The following is a 17,051-nucleotide window of genomic DNA, read 5'->3' on the forward strand; positions in this document are numbered from 1 at the left end:
CTTCCCGAACATGTGATTAATTTATACATAATATGAATATGATATTTGCTTGCTAATATACTTTATTTAGGGTCCAGGCAACATCAAAGCTGTATGCTACCATTGCCTATAACTAAGCCAGAGACGATTTGAGATAGTTTCTTTCAGACTCCCTTAATAGTTTCTGTAATACCACTGACGTTAGCTGTTTGTGTATTACCATTGTCTATTCATGTAGCCTAGTCTATACAATATAACTCCCCTCTGTTTATATCTTGGATTACGTGAATGTTACAATTTCCATAATTCATTTCTATATTATTTCCATTTCCATAACATTTTCATAATTCATTTCCATATTATTTCCATTTCCATAACATTTCCATAATTCATTTCCATAGTTTTTTCCATTTCCATAACACTTCCATAATTCATTTCTATATTATTTCCATTTCCATAACATTTCCATAATTTATTTCCATATTATTTCCATTTCCATAATATTTCCATAATTCATTTCCATATTATTTCCATTTCCATAACATTTCCATAATTCATTTCCATAGTTTTTTCCATTTCCATAACATTTCCATAATTCATTTCCATATTATTTCCATTTCCATAACATTTCCATATTTCTAAAATAAAATTTCCATATCCATTTCCATAAAATTATGGAAATATTTATGTTCATGGAAATGGATATGGAAAAGTAAACATTTCCATAATATGTTTAGCGATCCCTGGTAGGACACCATCAAAAAAAATGTTTCTTAGTACACCAAAGCATCTAATTACATGTATGGATGTTGCAAGTATACTGCAGATATGCACTCTTGAACGGATTCTAATATAGCGGAGCTCCGCACTTACCTTTCTAGAAATATCTATGATAAAATTTATTGGAAGGATTGGCTCGGTTTTGAATACTCCCTTAAATATACCAGAAAGCTGATTTCTCGAAAATATGACTATATGAATTTGGCGCTATCTAGATAACTATCTATTGCAGATAACTACTCTATGGCAGATAACTAGAGCTACCTATTAAAATAAATAAAAGCACATAAAGCTAGCTTGCTGGTTTGTAGAATAGGTAGATGTTGCAGATGTGTGTCTATGTATATATAGGAGTTATAAACATTCATATATCATAAGTATGAGTATATATCATTTATATAGAGCAATAGTACCAGATGTTTTTCATAGATTTAGCCAAAAATAACTTACGGAATATTTTGCCCTAGCTTTGTAATTTTGCATTAACTTTTGTACACTATTGAAAAGCTGTTGTCAAACTACCTTCAAATTCATGCATTTAATAAAATATACTTACAGTTTGTTTTTTTTCTTTCTTTTGCATTTTTTATGTGATTTTTTGACTTGGCATTGTTGAATTTTTGCTTTTGCTAATAAATAAAATCTCTATATATCTCTCAATTTAAGTATATAGGAGTATGGAGTGAGTGAACTGGTCAAGAAGTGACTTGCTGGTACATGTTCTGCTTGAGTAGATGGCTGAGTAATATTTTTATACGATTTAAAAATGTAGCATACCACCAACAGGAATGCTTCATAGTAGACCAAGGCTTCTAATTAAATGTACGGATGGTGCAAGTATTCTGGGGAATTTTATTGTACACAATTGAGTTAATTATGCTTTTCCTGTCTGGAAGGAAACTATTGCATTCAGGAAACATGCCCTGTGCTGTCTCAGTATTTGCCACGTCTGAATATTGATTTACAGTTTCTCATCTTAGCAATTTCCAAAAGTGTCTTTTAGCATGTCGAGTTCCTAACTCATATCATTAAATGTATATGTTGTCAAACAACTCTTTAGGATGGTTAAACTCGTTTGCAGTAAATATAATCACTCAGTTCTATGCCTGGACTGATAAGTGCCATTGTACACAGTGTCTATTAGATCATATGTTTCATGTTGTTGTTGTGAGTGAGTGATATTTCCTTGAATTCTACTTTCAATAGAAGTTAACTTTTATCTTTTTTCTCGACTCAAATGCCAATTTCCTTTGGTCAATCGATTGATTTTTTGCAAGTTGTTGATTGGCCGCAGTGTAATAGGGTACTATTGATTATCCAATAAAACTAAGGAGTGTGACCCATGAATTACCTTTGAGATGAAGTAAGAGTCAAGTAAGTTGCAAAATTACTGAACTATTAGGAGCCTGACAATGGCGACTCTCTTACATATAAGTGCACTAGAGACATAAACGTTTGTGAAATTCTTTGTTTCTGTCGATCCTACCCATTTTTATTGTGTACCTTCCCAAAACAAAATATTTTAGTAGTTGGTCAATTACTTGACTCCTAAAGCGATTTTCTATAAAGGTCTAACTTTCTTACACGTGCGAAGCATCTCAGGTGTTACCTTGAGTCATGACTTTATTACCTAACTTTCTCTCTCCAAGTACCATGTCCTGTCAGGACATAAGTGGTCATCATTCTCCTCCACTTCCTATAGCCATGACTTTGCTTGGCTGATTTCAACAGTGGTTTGTAATTGCCTTTTGTTGGGTGTTTTTATTGAGACACCATCTCTAGCTAGCGGGTTCTTAGCTTGCCGAGAAGCTCTTTTGACCTTTGTCAGGTTTTGTTTTTAATCTTGCAGGGTTACTAGGCACCCGCCTCATTCACACTGGAGCACAGATGATGGGGCGGTTCAGTCACCGATCCTCCTAGTGGACGCAGGAGCAATTTGCTTGGATGCCCCTCACTAACACCACCAATGGTCACTATGCTACTCCAACCACTGACCTATGCATCATAAGCCAGCCTTAACCATTGAATCACGGCTGCTCCATCCACTTTAATTAAAACACAATGATTCCATCATGGCTAAAGGACAAGTGGCAATTTCACCATCTAACCACTGCTGCCCCTGTGCTGTATTTTAGATTGAGAAAGTCAAGTGTGACCAACCTTACGTCTTCTATTCCTTAATTTAAAACTTCAAGTGCATTATTTATGAGTGAAGTTCGCAGTTGAAGTAATTTTCTCTTTAAGCTGTTAGTGAGTCCCCTGACGTCCTCTATCTTCATTCTGCAAAAAAATTTCTGGAGTCCGGTGCAAATTTTTAGATAGCAGTGTGACTTCTACAATGAGCCAACTTTTTCTTTTATTTCGCAGTCTCTGTACTGGTTATCAATGTAATAAAGGTCTGCACCACACTTCAACAAATTATGCAGAAAGCTTATAGCAGGTTTAACTTCATTTATTTCTTCCTAAAATATCTTATTGTTCTAAGTTTCAGGGAAACTATTTCATAGTATTATTTCCTTATTAATCCATGCTTGAACAAAAAAGAAACAAATGCAAAATGTGATTAAGCCTCAAAATGCTGCTTCAGTTAGGCCTTATTTGCATATATACCATTGCCGTGTTGTAAGCAAACACCAACCTTAAAGGATCCCATATCACAAGAGGAAATTAAGGCCAAAATCAATAAATATGAGAGATTCTAGTGATCAATACAAATGCATAAAATTCACTAGACCATTTTAATATATGGCTATATATGGCATCCTGTGTGTCATATCCTGTCTGATCAGGTGACTTCCTTTTTAGACACTTGATATACTTGGTTTGCTCTGGGTGAACATGCATGCTGCTTATCATTGAGGCAGCACATTTCTAGAGAACAAGACCTAAAAATGACCTCCAGGATCATCAGCCTCCAACTGGGTAAGTGTATGGTTTAAAATATACCTAAAAAAATAATTATACCTCTTACAACAAATAACTAATTTTTTAAAATTAAAATGAAACGATTATTCATAATGAGCTTTTCAATGACGCAAACAGACTGAAAATTAATGATTGTCTTGAAACATTAAATATACCATATTTGGTTAAAAAATGTTTGTTCAGAATGTACATTAATACTAAATATAGACCATGCTATTTCATTTCAACGAATGAACTTTCACCCTCACAAAAATTTCCTTGTTTTTAAAAGAATTAAAAAAAACTTGTATAAAAAAGAAAATGTGGTACTTCTGTTACTATCTGCTATTAGGTACAAGACTTATCAGAAGCTATTTCCTAGCAGAGTTATTCAACACAATGAATAATTGTATTTATATCAGAGACAAGGATAAGCTACATGTTTAAAATACTGGCCTATTTGAGCATTCTGTTTTTTACATCCAATTTATACATATATGGACTTTGTAAGGGGTAAATCACAATCAAAATGTTTTAGAGCTCTTTGTCGTAAAAGAGAAAAACAATTAACAGGCCTTAACACAGGTTAACATATTTTAACATAAGTTAGTATATCTTAACATAAATTAACATATTTTAACATAACCTAAAATATGCTAAAATATATTAATATATTTTAACATAGGATTGAAATATGTTAACATACCATGGCATATTTTAAGTATGTAATGTGTCTTGACATTTGTTAACATATCTTAACGTAGACTAATATATTTTAAGGGAAATATATGTTAATATACATTTATATATTTTAGCATTGGCTAACATAACATAAAGCTCTTATATTTTATTATAGATTGACATATATTAACATAGGTTTCTTCATCTTCACATAGTTTAACATAGCTTAACATAAGTTTCTTTATCTTAACATAGGTTAACATATCTTAACATACATTCATATACCTTTAAGAATAGAATAAAACAACTTATTTCTTACAAACCTTAATATGGGACATAGTAAAAAGGTATAAAGGCAAACTATAACATGTAAAACAAACAGTATTGTCAAATAGGATAATATTTAAAATTTATAGCTTATAATTATCTTTCCAGAAAACAAAACTACCTGAGTTGAACGATTCTGTAATAAAATTAGGACATGATTTAAAAAGATTTTTGATGACTTGTATCTATAGATACGCTCTAAAACATATGTCCCTAATACTCTTTTATTGGAGAACTGTTGTAATTAACATTTGAAAACGCAGAACAAAGAGTATTTAAATAATGATATATATCTATTTTGACTTGTATATCAACACAAATATTATTAAATAAGAAGGTTTTACAGATAAATGCACAAAAAGAAAATTTAGCAAGAAGAAAAACCAGTAGGTCTATATATGTACTCAGCTCAGTACAAAATTGTCTTTAAAAATAGATTTATATCTTCATATTTTGTGTTCACTACTCTTCATTAGCTTTTCTTGCATATTTATTATTTTGGTAATTATTTACTTCGGCAGTATATTTACTTTTATTGTGTATAAATATATATACTGTATTTAGGAAAATAATTATACAGATTTATTCACAATATATATAAAAATACATATATAAATACACATAAAAGTATATGGGTAAAGTTTATTCAATTTATTGCTCCAACCATTGGTTTCATACAGCCAGCAAGCTAGCTGCAATCGTCAGTTAGTGTGAATGTGTATAGAGCAGTTGTTTTCATCACTAAATGTTAAAAGGATTAAAAGGGTTAAAAAGCTAAAAGCTTGAAACTCAAAGTTGGAATTGCTATCCATAGAGGTATAATTGGCCATTATGTGTTCTTAAGTAAATATTTGTTTTTGTGTCTACATAATGACACGAGCTCTGATTGCTTATTTAAAGTTGCCTGCTCGGGTCTAAATATAATGTACAGCTTCTCTGTTCGGCATAAGTTATAAGTCTTGGTTACGTTGGAGTACAACTGCGCTTTGGTGACAATGTTCCATGATGTTGTATATCTTATATTGCTGCTCTTACTTTAGGTGCCATTTGTGTTTGCTCAGCTCAGTAGCGTTTTGGTTTTTTGCGTGCGTGAAGGATGACTTGTGGTTGGAGAATCATGTCTTGAAGCTTCCTTCAGTGAGTCCTGCATAGCTTTCTGTCTTGTTGTTAGATGTTACATTGCATTAGTAGATGACACTGCTCTCAAGGCATTTTCCATTTAACGGGCACTGTGCAGGTTGTCGACAGTTGCATTCCTTTGAAGGTGATGGGCTTTCTTTGTTGCTTAGAGTTCTCTTATTTTTGCTGTCAATGATTTTAGCAATGTTTGGCATTCATGAGTAGCTAACCTTCAGTGTTGCGCGTTTGAAGATTTTGCATAGCTTGTGATTGGCTAGAAATTGTTATGGCACAATTTTCAGGAACTCACGGCCAATGTTGGTTTTTACACTCTTGCGGTATGGTGGGTTATACCAGATTATGCTACGCTTGCGTTGTTTTCCACATTGTCTGGGTGTCTCCTCTCTGTATTCTAGCCTATATTTATATCCACTCTTATCAATAGCTTCTTGTTATATCTTGACTGTCTGGTAGAAGATTCCTCGTCGGATGATATAGCTGATAGTCTTCTATTAATGGATTCTGGGATGTTTTTAAGGATAGAACGTGGGTGATTTGATTCCTGATGCACGTATGTAGGTGTATTTCCTGGTTTGATGTAGGGTTGATGTTTGCCAGTATTCAGGTTGAGCGTTACATCCAGATAGTTAGTTGTCTTTGTGTTTGCTTCAATTGTGATACTTAACTCATTATCTTTAAAAGTTTTGCATATTTCTTTTTTATTTTCTCTGTTTGTTGGAGAGAATAAAAAAGCAGATGGAAAGCAATTCCAACTTTGAGTTTCAAGCTTTTAGCTTTTTAATCCTTTTAATCCTCCTAACATTTAGTGATGAAAACAACTGCTCTGTACACATTCACACTACCTGACGATTGCAGCTAGCTTGCTGGCTGTATGAAACCAATGGATGTAGTAATAAATTGAATAAACTTTACCCAAATACTTTTATGTATTTTAGCTCTATTTTATATTGAGCACTCTTAGTGTACATATATGAAACAAAGTATGTATGCGTATATAAATATACATGTGTATAAACAATTGTTTATATGCACTCACATATATATTTTCCTTTATGCATGTATTTCTATAAATCTATTCTATTTCTATATATATATATATATATATTTCTCAAAGTCTGTCCTTGTGTCGTCGACGGAAATCCGGCTATAGATCTTAAAATCTTGGAATAAATATTCCGTACCGAAGAGGATTCAATCTCGGACCAAGTCGTTCACCAGTCTGACACCTAGCCCACGAGACTACGGAAATCGAATTGCTAGCTTGCCAATATAAGTCATTATATCAGAGCAAAACCAAACCGCTTTGCGTCTGACGGGGGTCGTAGCATAACGTCACGAGAAGCTGTTCGCTCACATTATTAAACTGGCTAATAGCAAAACTCTCACTACTTCTCATTGTTTATAAGACAAAAAACCTTTCTCATGATATGTAGTTTGAAAGTTAGAATGGCAAATGTTGTTATATGTTAAATACAAATCAATTTTCTGTCCAAATACTTTTCTATTACACGGGCAACGCCGGGTGGCACAGCTAGTGTTTATATATGTATGTTAGCAAGAATCAGGCTTGGCTGCAACAATTAAGATGCATTGTTTTAGTTGCATTATGCACTAATAGCATTGCATTTGATTATCTAGAAGTTATTTTAGGAGACCATTATTAATGCTTGTGGATTTCATTGAGATTGACATTGAGAATAAATATTTTTTAATTAATAAATGCCTTGGAATCACTCTAATAAGATAAATTCTCCTGATCTTATAAGTGCAACTTTTATTCATAGTGTAAACCATGATAAAAGCAGACTTAAAAATTGATACATGCATGTGGAGGTTCTTGTTGAAGATAAACTTACACAGATGTTTACTATCTTTTATTAGAAAGTATCAGTATTTTTCTATCGTTTGCATTAATTTGTTTGATGTTTGAGGTCATCCGACTGCCGGAAGGTTTCAAGATTATAATCGATGAAACATGATCACAGTTAAAACGCTCAGAAAAAAAGTGACAAAATAAAGTCATTTGCTAAACTGTCTGTCTCTCTTTATCGATAGCGGCTATTGAGTTCAAATTGCAGCGGCACGTCTAGCTATTCTGTTGGTCTCTTTGCTGAAGTGCAACTTTAGACGTCATAATTGCACGTTCGCTTGAATCCTAGTGTTTTAACCCTAATCAAGTGTTGTCGATTTTCATCTTGAAATATCCTGACAATCAGATCATCTCAAACATCTTAAGCAATTGCAAAAGATAGAAAATACCGATAGTTTCCAATAAAATTTACTACAATTCTGTGTAATTTTACCTTTAAGCAACAAATTGCAACCTTGCTGAAACTCTGCAATGTCACACTAGTCGGCACAGCAAATGCTTCAATTATACCTGCTATGGTAATGTCTCTAGCAATCTCTTACTAGCTTGTTGCTTTGAATGTCCAGTCTAGCTTGTACATTGCTGTAAACACCCAGTTGCTGATAAGAGTTGCTGATAAATTGAAAAATGGTTGAAATAGCTGAACTTCTAAATTGAAGTCATGCTTTAAGGATTGATGTTTGTGTATTGAGACTAAGTTGTGAAAAACTTACCATTTCTCACAGAAATAATAGAGTGCTTAATTGAATATACTTTGATTAACATGGTACAATGATTGATTCATACATAACTGTCCAATCAAAGACACCATTCATATATAATTATCCAATCAAAGACAGCAATCATATGCAGATATCCAATCAGAGATAGCATTCATATATAACTATTTGATAAGAGGTAGTATTCATATGTAGCTATCAAATCAGACACATCCCTCATACTTAGCTGTTAACCAGAGACGTCACACAAATTTATTAGATTAAATTGCCCAGCTTACACTTTGTAATGGCTGTCACACTAAAATAACAATAAGCCTTCTGATTTTAGGAGGTCTTCTGATAATCTTCACAGCGGCCATTCTTGAGGCATCATTCCTTCAGTTGCAGACTGATCCCAGCCAATGTAACCTTGAGGTATGGGCAGGCATGTCCAGCATATCAACGCCCAGTTCTTTTATCCCGATGATTGCAGGAGGGTCTGAGGCATACCTTGTTGGCACTTCAGGAGAGCTTGCTTCAGTCACTGAGGGTGGTCTCAGCAACAATATTTTGCACATAATGTAAGTCTATGTCTACATAATGTAAGTTTGTCTACATAATGTAAGTCTATCTCTACATAATCTAAGTTTATGTTTACATAATCTAAGGATATATCTACATAATCTAAGTCTATGTCTACATAATCTAAGTCTATGTCTACATAATCTAAGTTTATGTTTACATAATCCAAGTCTATGTCTACATAATCTAAGTCTATGTCTACATAATATAAGTCTATGTCTACATAATCTAAGTCTATGTCTACATAATCTAAGTCTATATCTACATAATCTAAGTCTATGTCTACATAATCTAAGTCTATGTCTACATAATCTAAGTCTATGTCTACATAATCTAAGTCTATGTCTACATAATCTAAGTCTATGTCTACATAATCTAAGTCTATGTCTACATAATATAAGTATATGTCTACATAATCTAAGTCTGTGTTTACATAATTTTATTTTATATTTTTAGTTTTATATATTAAAACTTATTGAAAGAATACAGTGAACATTCTGGATATAAGTGTTTTCAAACTTTTAAACTTCATATCACATTTTATCCCCCAATCGGCCACATCATAAAGCGGACATGATTCCTGGATGAGGCACAAACATGTGTCTTTTTAATAGTTAACACCAGACATTGTTAGTCAAACTCTACTAATTTATGCTGTAGCGATAGTAAGGATTAGACGCATTTTGGATTTGTAAAAATATATAAAAACACAGCCTGGCCAGTTGTCTTACTTACATTTATTGATACAGCTTGATGATAAAACTGAGCCTCCTGATGGTTTGATGCCTGCATTTGTGCCAAGAATTGTCTATATAGATCACAACTGACTTAAATTGATCAAGAATTATTGGTTTGATATTGTTACTTACTATTACAACTGATATGTTTCAAAAGTCACTTAATAAAATGCGGAGGTGTAAGTGAGTTGTGGCATGTAAAAATTCTGCACTAGTTGTATACCAGCAGTGCTATTCATCACTGTAAATAAATCCTTGTTAGATCAGCCAAACCCAAGGCGTTCTCATAGCTTACCACCCAGAGTGAAAGTATACATGTAAGTTCTCTCCATTCAATGGTACACACACATAAACTGAGTTAATTTTTGTTTTTGGTGTTGAGAAAAAAGAGGATCAGTTCCCAAAATTTACATAATCTGCAGCGACCTTGCATTTTTCTATAAACAAATGCTCAATCATGAACTGTCGGTTGGAAGACAGAGTACCAAATATCAACAAAGCCACTTCCTTTTTTTCATCAGAGCAGTATAGTTTCACAGAGTTCTGCGAGCAATGGAAGCAAATATGGAAGCTCACTCGTTTCTAAACAAACAGGCTGCGCCAACTATTTTTTTATACTGCAAGTTATAATGGAGAGGCCGCAACATTAACCAACAAAAACTACTCTCATTGGCAGTTGCTTTAAAGTTGATTGTTGTATTATACGCCATTTGAAAAAGGACAAAAATTTCCAACAAAAAACTACAAATTTTTTTCTAAATAAAGTAAATGCAAAAAGTGAGATGTTTAGAGCGAGGTAAGAATATGCCATTAGAGATCATTATGTCGATCGAGTTTGTTTGGAGACAAGCGTTTTCATTTCCGGTTTTTGATGCGAGACTTTGAAGCTATACGGCCCTGGTTTTGATAATGTCATATAACGTGTCACAAACGCGCTTTCTTGGCTTCTCTCACGAAAGTTTTGGGGTGCTAATTTTCTCTCGCACACGGCTTTTTGGGCGTTTAAAAAAAATGTTTTTGTCATAAAGAGGCATTGTAGTTCAACCCTAGCTTGTACACAAGATTTAAAGAAATTTGGTTAATGTTCTAAATAATTTAATGAAACCTTCGGTAATTGGACAAATAACATAGGCTGATAAACTGTGTACCACATTTTCGTACCTGTAAATTGGTCCATGTCTCAAACAGTCTACGTTTGTTACAGACACCTTCGGCAATTGGACAATGCAATAGACTGGTGAAATGTGCACGTTTTTCTCGTGAAATGCGCACGGCTTTATGGTTTTACTATTTGTCGCATGGCTTGATGGGCGTTTTGTTGGCCGGTCTCAATTTTGATTAAAAAGGCTTGTCAGCTTTCAATGGCGATTTTAGGGCAAATTAATCTTTTTTAGTTATGCATATTCCGATCAGATGGGTAAGTTTTAGGATATTGTCGACACTTTTCAAAGACTTGGTAACATATTTAAATAGGTTTATATGTGTTTTGTATCATTATTATACTTAAACGACTCCACAGAAAAATGGTTAAAATTTTGATGGGATTTCGTTACAAAGGTTTGGGTTTGGTGTCGATGGATAATTTTCGGGAGTTGTGTGCACATACGCGTTTATCATAAAGCTCCCAAACACTCGCTTTGCTCGTGTTTGAACGCGGGATTACTGTCTGACAGATTCTAAAAGCAGGGAGCAAATATGAGCATAGATTTACTGCATTTAGACATGGTATTTGAAGGTCATCCAGAGGTTACATGAAAATGATATTAAACAAAATTGCTACCAGTACAGCTTAGAACTTTGCAGCTCACCTTTACAGCCAAGTATTTACAGTAAAACAACTCTAAATCACATTTACATTTGAAAGAAATCAAGCTTTTCTTATCTTTGTAGAATTGAATGGTTCATTTCTTAAATTTATGAAAAGCACTGTCTCATAAAAACTCAATGTTTATGTTAAAGTGAGACTGGTGTTGATGTTGGAGGAATCGCTCTGGATGAAGATGACAATGTGTTGTTCACTGAGACTTCTAGGTATTGTATCCAAACGATCCTTCAAACAAATGCCATTACAACATGGGCTGGCGACTGTGGAGTCTACAATAACATCCTCGGTAAAATCTAGATACCTTTTACTGCTTAGATACACTGTGTTTCCATGACGCCCATGGTACGCAAATTTGAGCCAATCCACAAATTAACTGCATCATAGAAACGTCATGAGCCCGCAAGCTAAGCAAGTTTTGCAATTCCCAAACTTTTATTGAATCCATCATGCTTGCGAATGATGGAACCGGCGCTTGCGAATCATGCGCATTAAATATCTCTGACTATTCCATTCTAAACATTTTCACGCTTCAGTCATTTTTATTTCGATTTGAGCAGTCTCAATGCGCCCATGTTAAGTCATTAGTTAGGGTAATACTTGACCTATGGGATCAAGTATTACCCTAACTCGTGTTAAATATGCATCGGGCAGATGATCATCGAAACTATTGCAACTCATTGTAACTCAACTGCAAAGTAAAGCCAGGTTTTCACATGACAGCACAATGATTGTGCACGGCGCAAAGATCGTGCGCAATGCATTGCGTCGGCTGCGATGCAGTGTTTCCATAGCCCGCGTAGGCGCCGTGCTTGCATCGGACAATAGTGGGTAATTTCCACTTACTCTTTTGTATAGGAGATCGATTTATTCGCGATGTAAGCAACATGGTGACAGGCAGACGGAGGCTTCTACTTTTGCTGTACCTCAGGAGAAGGATGGGCCATAAAATCAATGCACTCAGAAAAGGAAACAACTTGGCCAATATCATACTCTTTTTATCATACTATATATACTGTATTATACTCTAGCTTTATCATACATAGCAGGATATTCTCGAATTATTGAGAGTAGCTCCGAGATATTAACCGCTACGCTTTCCTCTTCATTTTTTATCGCCACGTGCTCCGCCATGCTGATTTCTTGTAATGACTAAAACAGCTCTTCGCTTGCATTGTGGGATAGGTTGAAAAGGTCGAGCGGTGTATTGTGGGATACATCATCACACGCACTCATCGCAAAGATCCATTCGGTTCGATCCTTGCGATCAGCGTACATTTGTCGTAAGTTCGTCATACATTCGTCTTGCGATGAGGTTTCCACATCACAGCCAGCCTATGAACGATGTCGTGCGCCTTGTTGCGTACCTTGCGCCGTCATATGGAAAGAAGGCTTTACTCAACTTGCGAGCAGCCACAAAAGCGCCTGCATCATGCGAGTCATAGAAACATATCGAGAAACAAGTTTGATCTTTTTAGTCGAAACTGTTTGCCTATCTGATTGAGATCTGATTGACACCTTGATGCACTGCATCTAAAATGATCAAGCAGTCGCTTGCACTTATAGCTTGCTACTAATTGCTATGAATAAAGCAAGTCACTACAGTAAACAATTACTAGTCAGGCTTTCTCGTAGGCAGTATTAGATTAAGGATATTCTGCGTATGCTTGAACCACCATGCAGGTCTCATGGACTGCTAATGTTCAGATAATGCTGGTTTATGATTAAGGAAAACTACTTTGCTTTCTGTTCTAGGTACACTGGTTCATATGTATTAATAAATATGCATAAACATAGGGTTTGTGCATAACTCAAGCTGATGTATTCTTTGAGAGACATAGCTACTTGAACCTTTGCGGATTAGTTGCAGGTCCTACAGCTGTGAATGCTTGTACATGCTACATCTGATATGCAGGCATTATTGAGTCCTATTCTTATGGCGATTGTTAGTCCATATACTATTCCTTTTATTTGCTAAGATCTTTGTATTTCTTTTAGTGAAATCTATTTTTTTTCCATTTTCTGTTCCTATATTGGCTGTATTCTAGTCTCAACTACCCTATCAGATATGCTTGCCCTTTTGTGTTTTGCTTGATTTCTCAAAAATAGTTATCTATTCTAATTATATGGAAATACAAAAAGAAACTTGGCTTACCCATTTCGACCAGTTTTATCTGCATTCTACACCCTGTGGTTTGGCTGTAAGAAAGTCAATTTGTCACATACTACCACAACAGTCTGTGGATGTTACTTGGTGCTGTAAATATCTGCCAACTATTTGTACCTGCCCGTATCTGTTTTTGTATCATCTCATTTTCAATTGCTCTTTCTACGATAGATCTGTGTTTAAAGTTTTGAAGTTGACAGCACTTACTCTCATTCAGCCAGGATTCTTGAATTTATATCGGCTTCTGAATTGTCATTGGGTATCCCCTTACATTATTTGCTAAGATTCTTACTGGCTGAAAGCTGTTAGTCACAGACACTGTTAGTCTGCTACTTTGGCTCTTTATCGTCAGAGCTGAGTTAATTTTGGAGGTTGTCTATAAAAGCTGAAGAAAAATTTTAATAAATAAACATTTACATATAAATATTTATACAATATCTATCAATATTTATATAATAATGTAATATATAATATAATATTTATAAAACATTTGTATATTTTATATTCATATAAAATATAAAACATTAATATTTTAATAGTAATATTATTAAATATTAGTATTTTTTAATCAAGTAAGCCTCAAATCTTTGTAGAAATAAAGCAAGCTAAGCAGATGCCCAATAAACATGTCAAGGCTCAATGCAGTTTATAGTGAACCAAAACTAGATCATTGGAAGCCTGTAATTTCAGTTGAATTCAATGATTCCCTATATTCATGTTTTCATTCTAAAATCACATGCTTATACTGCTTTAATATCTTTTATATCTGCTTAATCAAAAGAATGCCTAATGTTTTAGGCACGAGGAGTAATGCTAGATTTGGTCAGCTCTATAACATTGCTGCCAATGCTGAAAGAAACAAGTTTTATGTGGTTGATAGGAGAGAAGTGATTAAAATGATCGAGACTGGTGAGTTTACATTCCTACATTCTTTATAATTTATTTGTGTTTGTTAATATGACCAGCTCAATGCGTCACATAACTTGGGTAATAAAATCATTACCTAATGAATTCGAATGACTTACCTAGTAAACCTTACTAGGTAATTCACTCAAATTTTAGACCTTAAGTTAATCTAAATCTTTACTATAATAATAGCCGTAAAGCCAGCTTGATATTACGCATCATGTCAAGCTGGTCAATAGTATTTTTGCAACCGCTGCATAAATATATGCCCTATATTATGCCACAGTATGGCAAGGACAGCATAGTGCATTGAATTTGGGTGCTGGTCTGCAGACCTGGTGGTTCCAAGTTCAAATTCAATGCAAACAGATTTTTCATTCTTAAAGATTTATTGCTATAAAGTTTTAGGAGTGAAAAAGTTCAGTTATATACATGTATATATGTATATATATATGTATATTATATTTATATATGTATGTATATATGTATATTAAATATATATATATAAATTAAATATATATATTTGATATATATATATTATATATATTAAATATATATAAAAACATTGTTTCCTCACTCCGGTCAACCCATATGGGTGGTAATTTCTACTTTAACTCGGGTCTCCTACCTAGACCTGGGAGTTTGAGCACTTGCCTCAAGATCTTAGCTGTTCCCAATAGCACACTTTTCTGCAACTCACCTGCGTTGATTGCTGTCGGTATCTGAGCAAGCCACATTTTATGCGCTGGTGTTAGTGCGCCCAGTGCCCCAATGACTACTGGAATTACAGTCATTCTTACATTCCAGCATTTTTCAATCTCTTCTCCAAGAAAGAGATATTTCTCTACCTTTTCTGTTTCTTTGCCGGCTATATTGTAATCATTGGGTACTGCTACATCTATTATAGTAGCCCTCTTGTTCTCCTTGTCCACCACCACTATATATCTGGTTGGTTTGCTAGGACTTGCTTGTCAGTCCGGATGTAGAAGTCTCAGAGGATCTTAGCGCGGTCATTTTCATTGATCTTACCAGAAGCTTCCCACCAGTGTTGTGGTTTATTAAGGCCATACTCATCACATACACTTCTATACACAACACCTGTGACATGATTATGCCGCTCAGTGTATGCGTTTCCTGCTAGCTGCTTGCATCCACTGATGATGTGTTGGATGGTCTTAGGTGCACCTTTGCACAGTCTGCATCTAGGATCATCTCTAGTGTGATAGATTTTTGTTTGGAGTTGCCTTGTTGGGAGCACTCGCTCCTGGGCTGCCATGAGTAGCGACTCTGTATTGGCCATCAGGTTTCCTTTGTTCAGCCACATATATGTCTGGTAAAGATCGCCAACCTTAGATATTTGTCGGTGGTATATATATAGGTATATATATACATATATATATATACTTCATTAATCCATCAACCTTCTATATATATAAATATATATATCTATATAAATATATATATATAAATATATATATATAAATATATATAATATAGACGGGTTGAGGAAGCATGCGATATTTGCTATAATAAGAGCCGTGTCTGCCTGTTGTTCCAAAGACGCAGTGTGAGATTTGGAAAAAAGATTGCACAGTAAACAAACCATAGTATTCAGTTTCTTAGCAAAGTGCACTACCATCTGCATCACTCAACCACCATTCCATAACTAAGAATAATTGTACACATAGTTATTACACATGACGATATCTCACATCGCTATCACTCATGATGATATACCACGGTGTAGGAGACCGTCAGCATACAAGTGAAATGATAATAAGAACTAAGTCTGTCTGTCTGTCCAAAACTATGGGTAGAAGTTGGAAAAAAGGATTGCTTTGTACCAGGTTCAAACGGGCAACAATGGGCTCCAGCACCAGGCACCTACCACCTGGGTTACTTACTCACCTTTCATGCTAGTGAATTATTGTGCATGTACTTAATCTCTGCGCTATGTGCTCTGGCACTAATTTGCCGACATGCAGAATGATCTCTCATAGCTTACTGGACTGCAAACGTGTAAGTGCCAAACAACATTATGAAGACTCATATCCTGTCAGTCCTGTGCGGCATGAAAGATCGTCAGGTGTAATAATTATCTGCACAATTATTCCAAAATATAGTAAGGCGGTTGATTCGCCCTGGTGTTGGTGTGTCAGCCTAGGAAGCTGAGATTCGTGATTTCAAATCACATTTAATGTGATCTTTTTTCTCAACATCCAATCATGGCTTTGCATATACGAACAGACAGAAGTTGCTTTTATTATAGCAAGGATTGAGTTATATCGTAAACAAATTCACTATTTGTACTCACTTTGGCGTACTTAGTTATTGACATACTATTTGAAATTTGCAAATTGCGCAAATATTTTGCTCCACATCCAACATAATTTTGTGCAAATTTCTTTTAAAGTCTCTCAAAGTTTCTGAAGTGAAATTTGAATGGGAAGAGAAACTT

The sequence above is a fragment of the Watersipora subatra genome, chromosome 7, assembly GCF_963576615.1.
Source record: "Watersipora subatra chromosome 7, tzWatSuba1.1, whole genome shotgun sequence".
NCBI lineage: Eukaryota > Metazoa > Bryozoa > Gymnolaemata > Cheilostomatida > Watersiporidae > Watersipora > Watersipora subatra.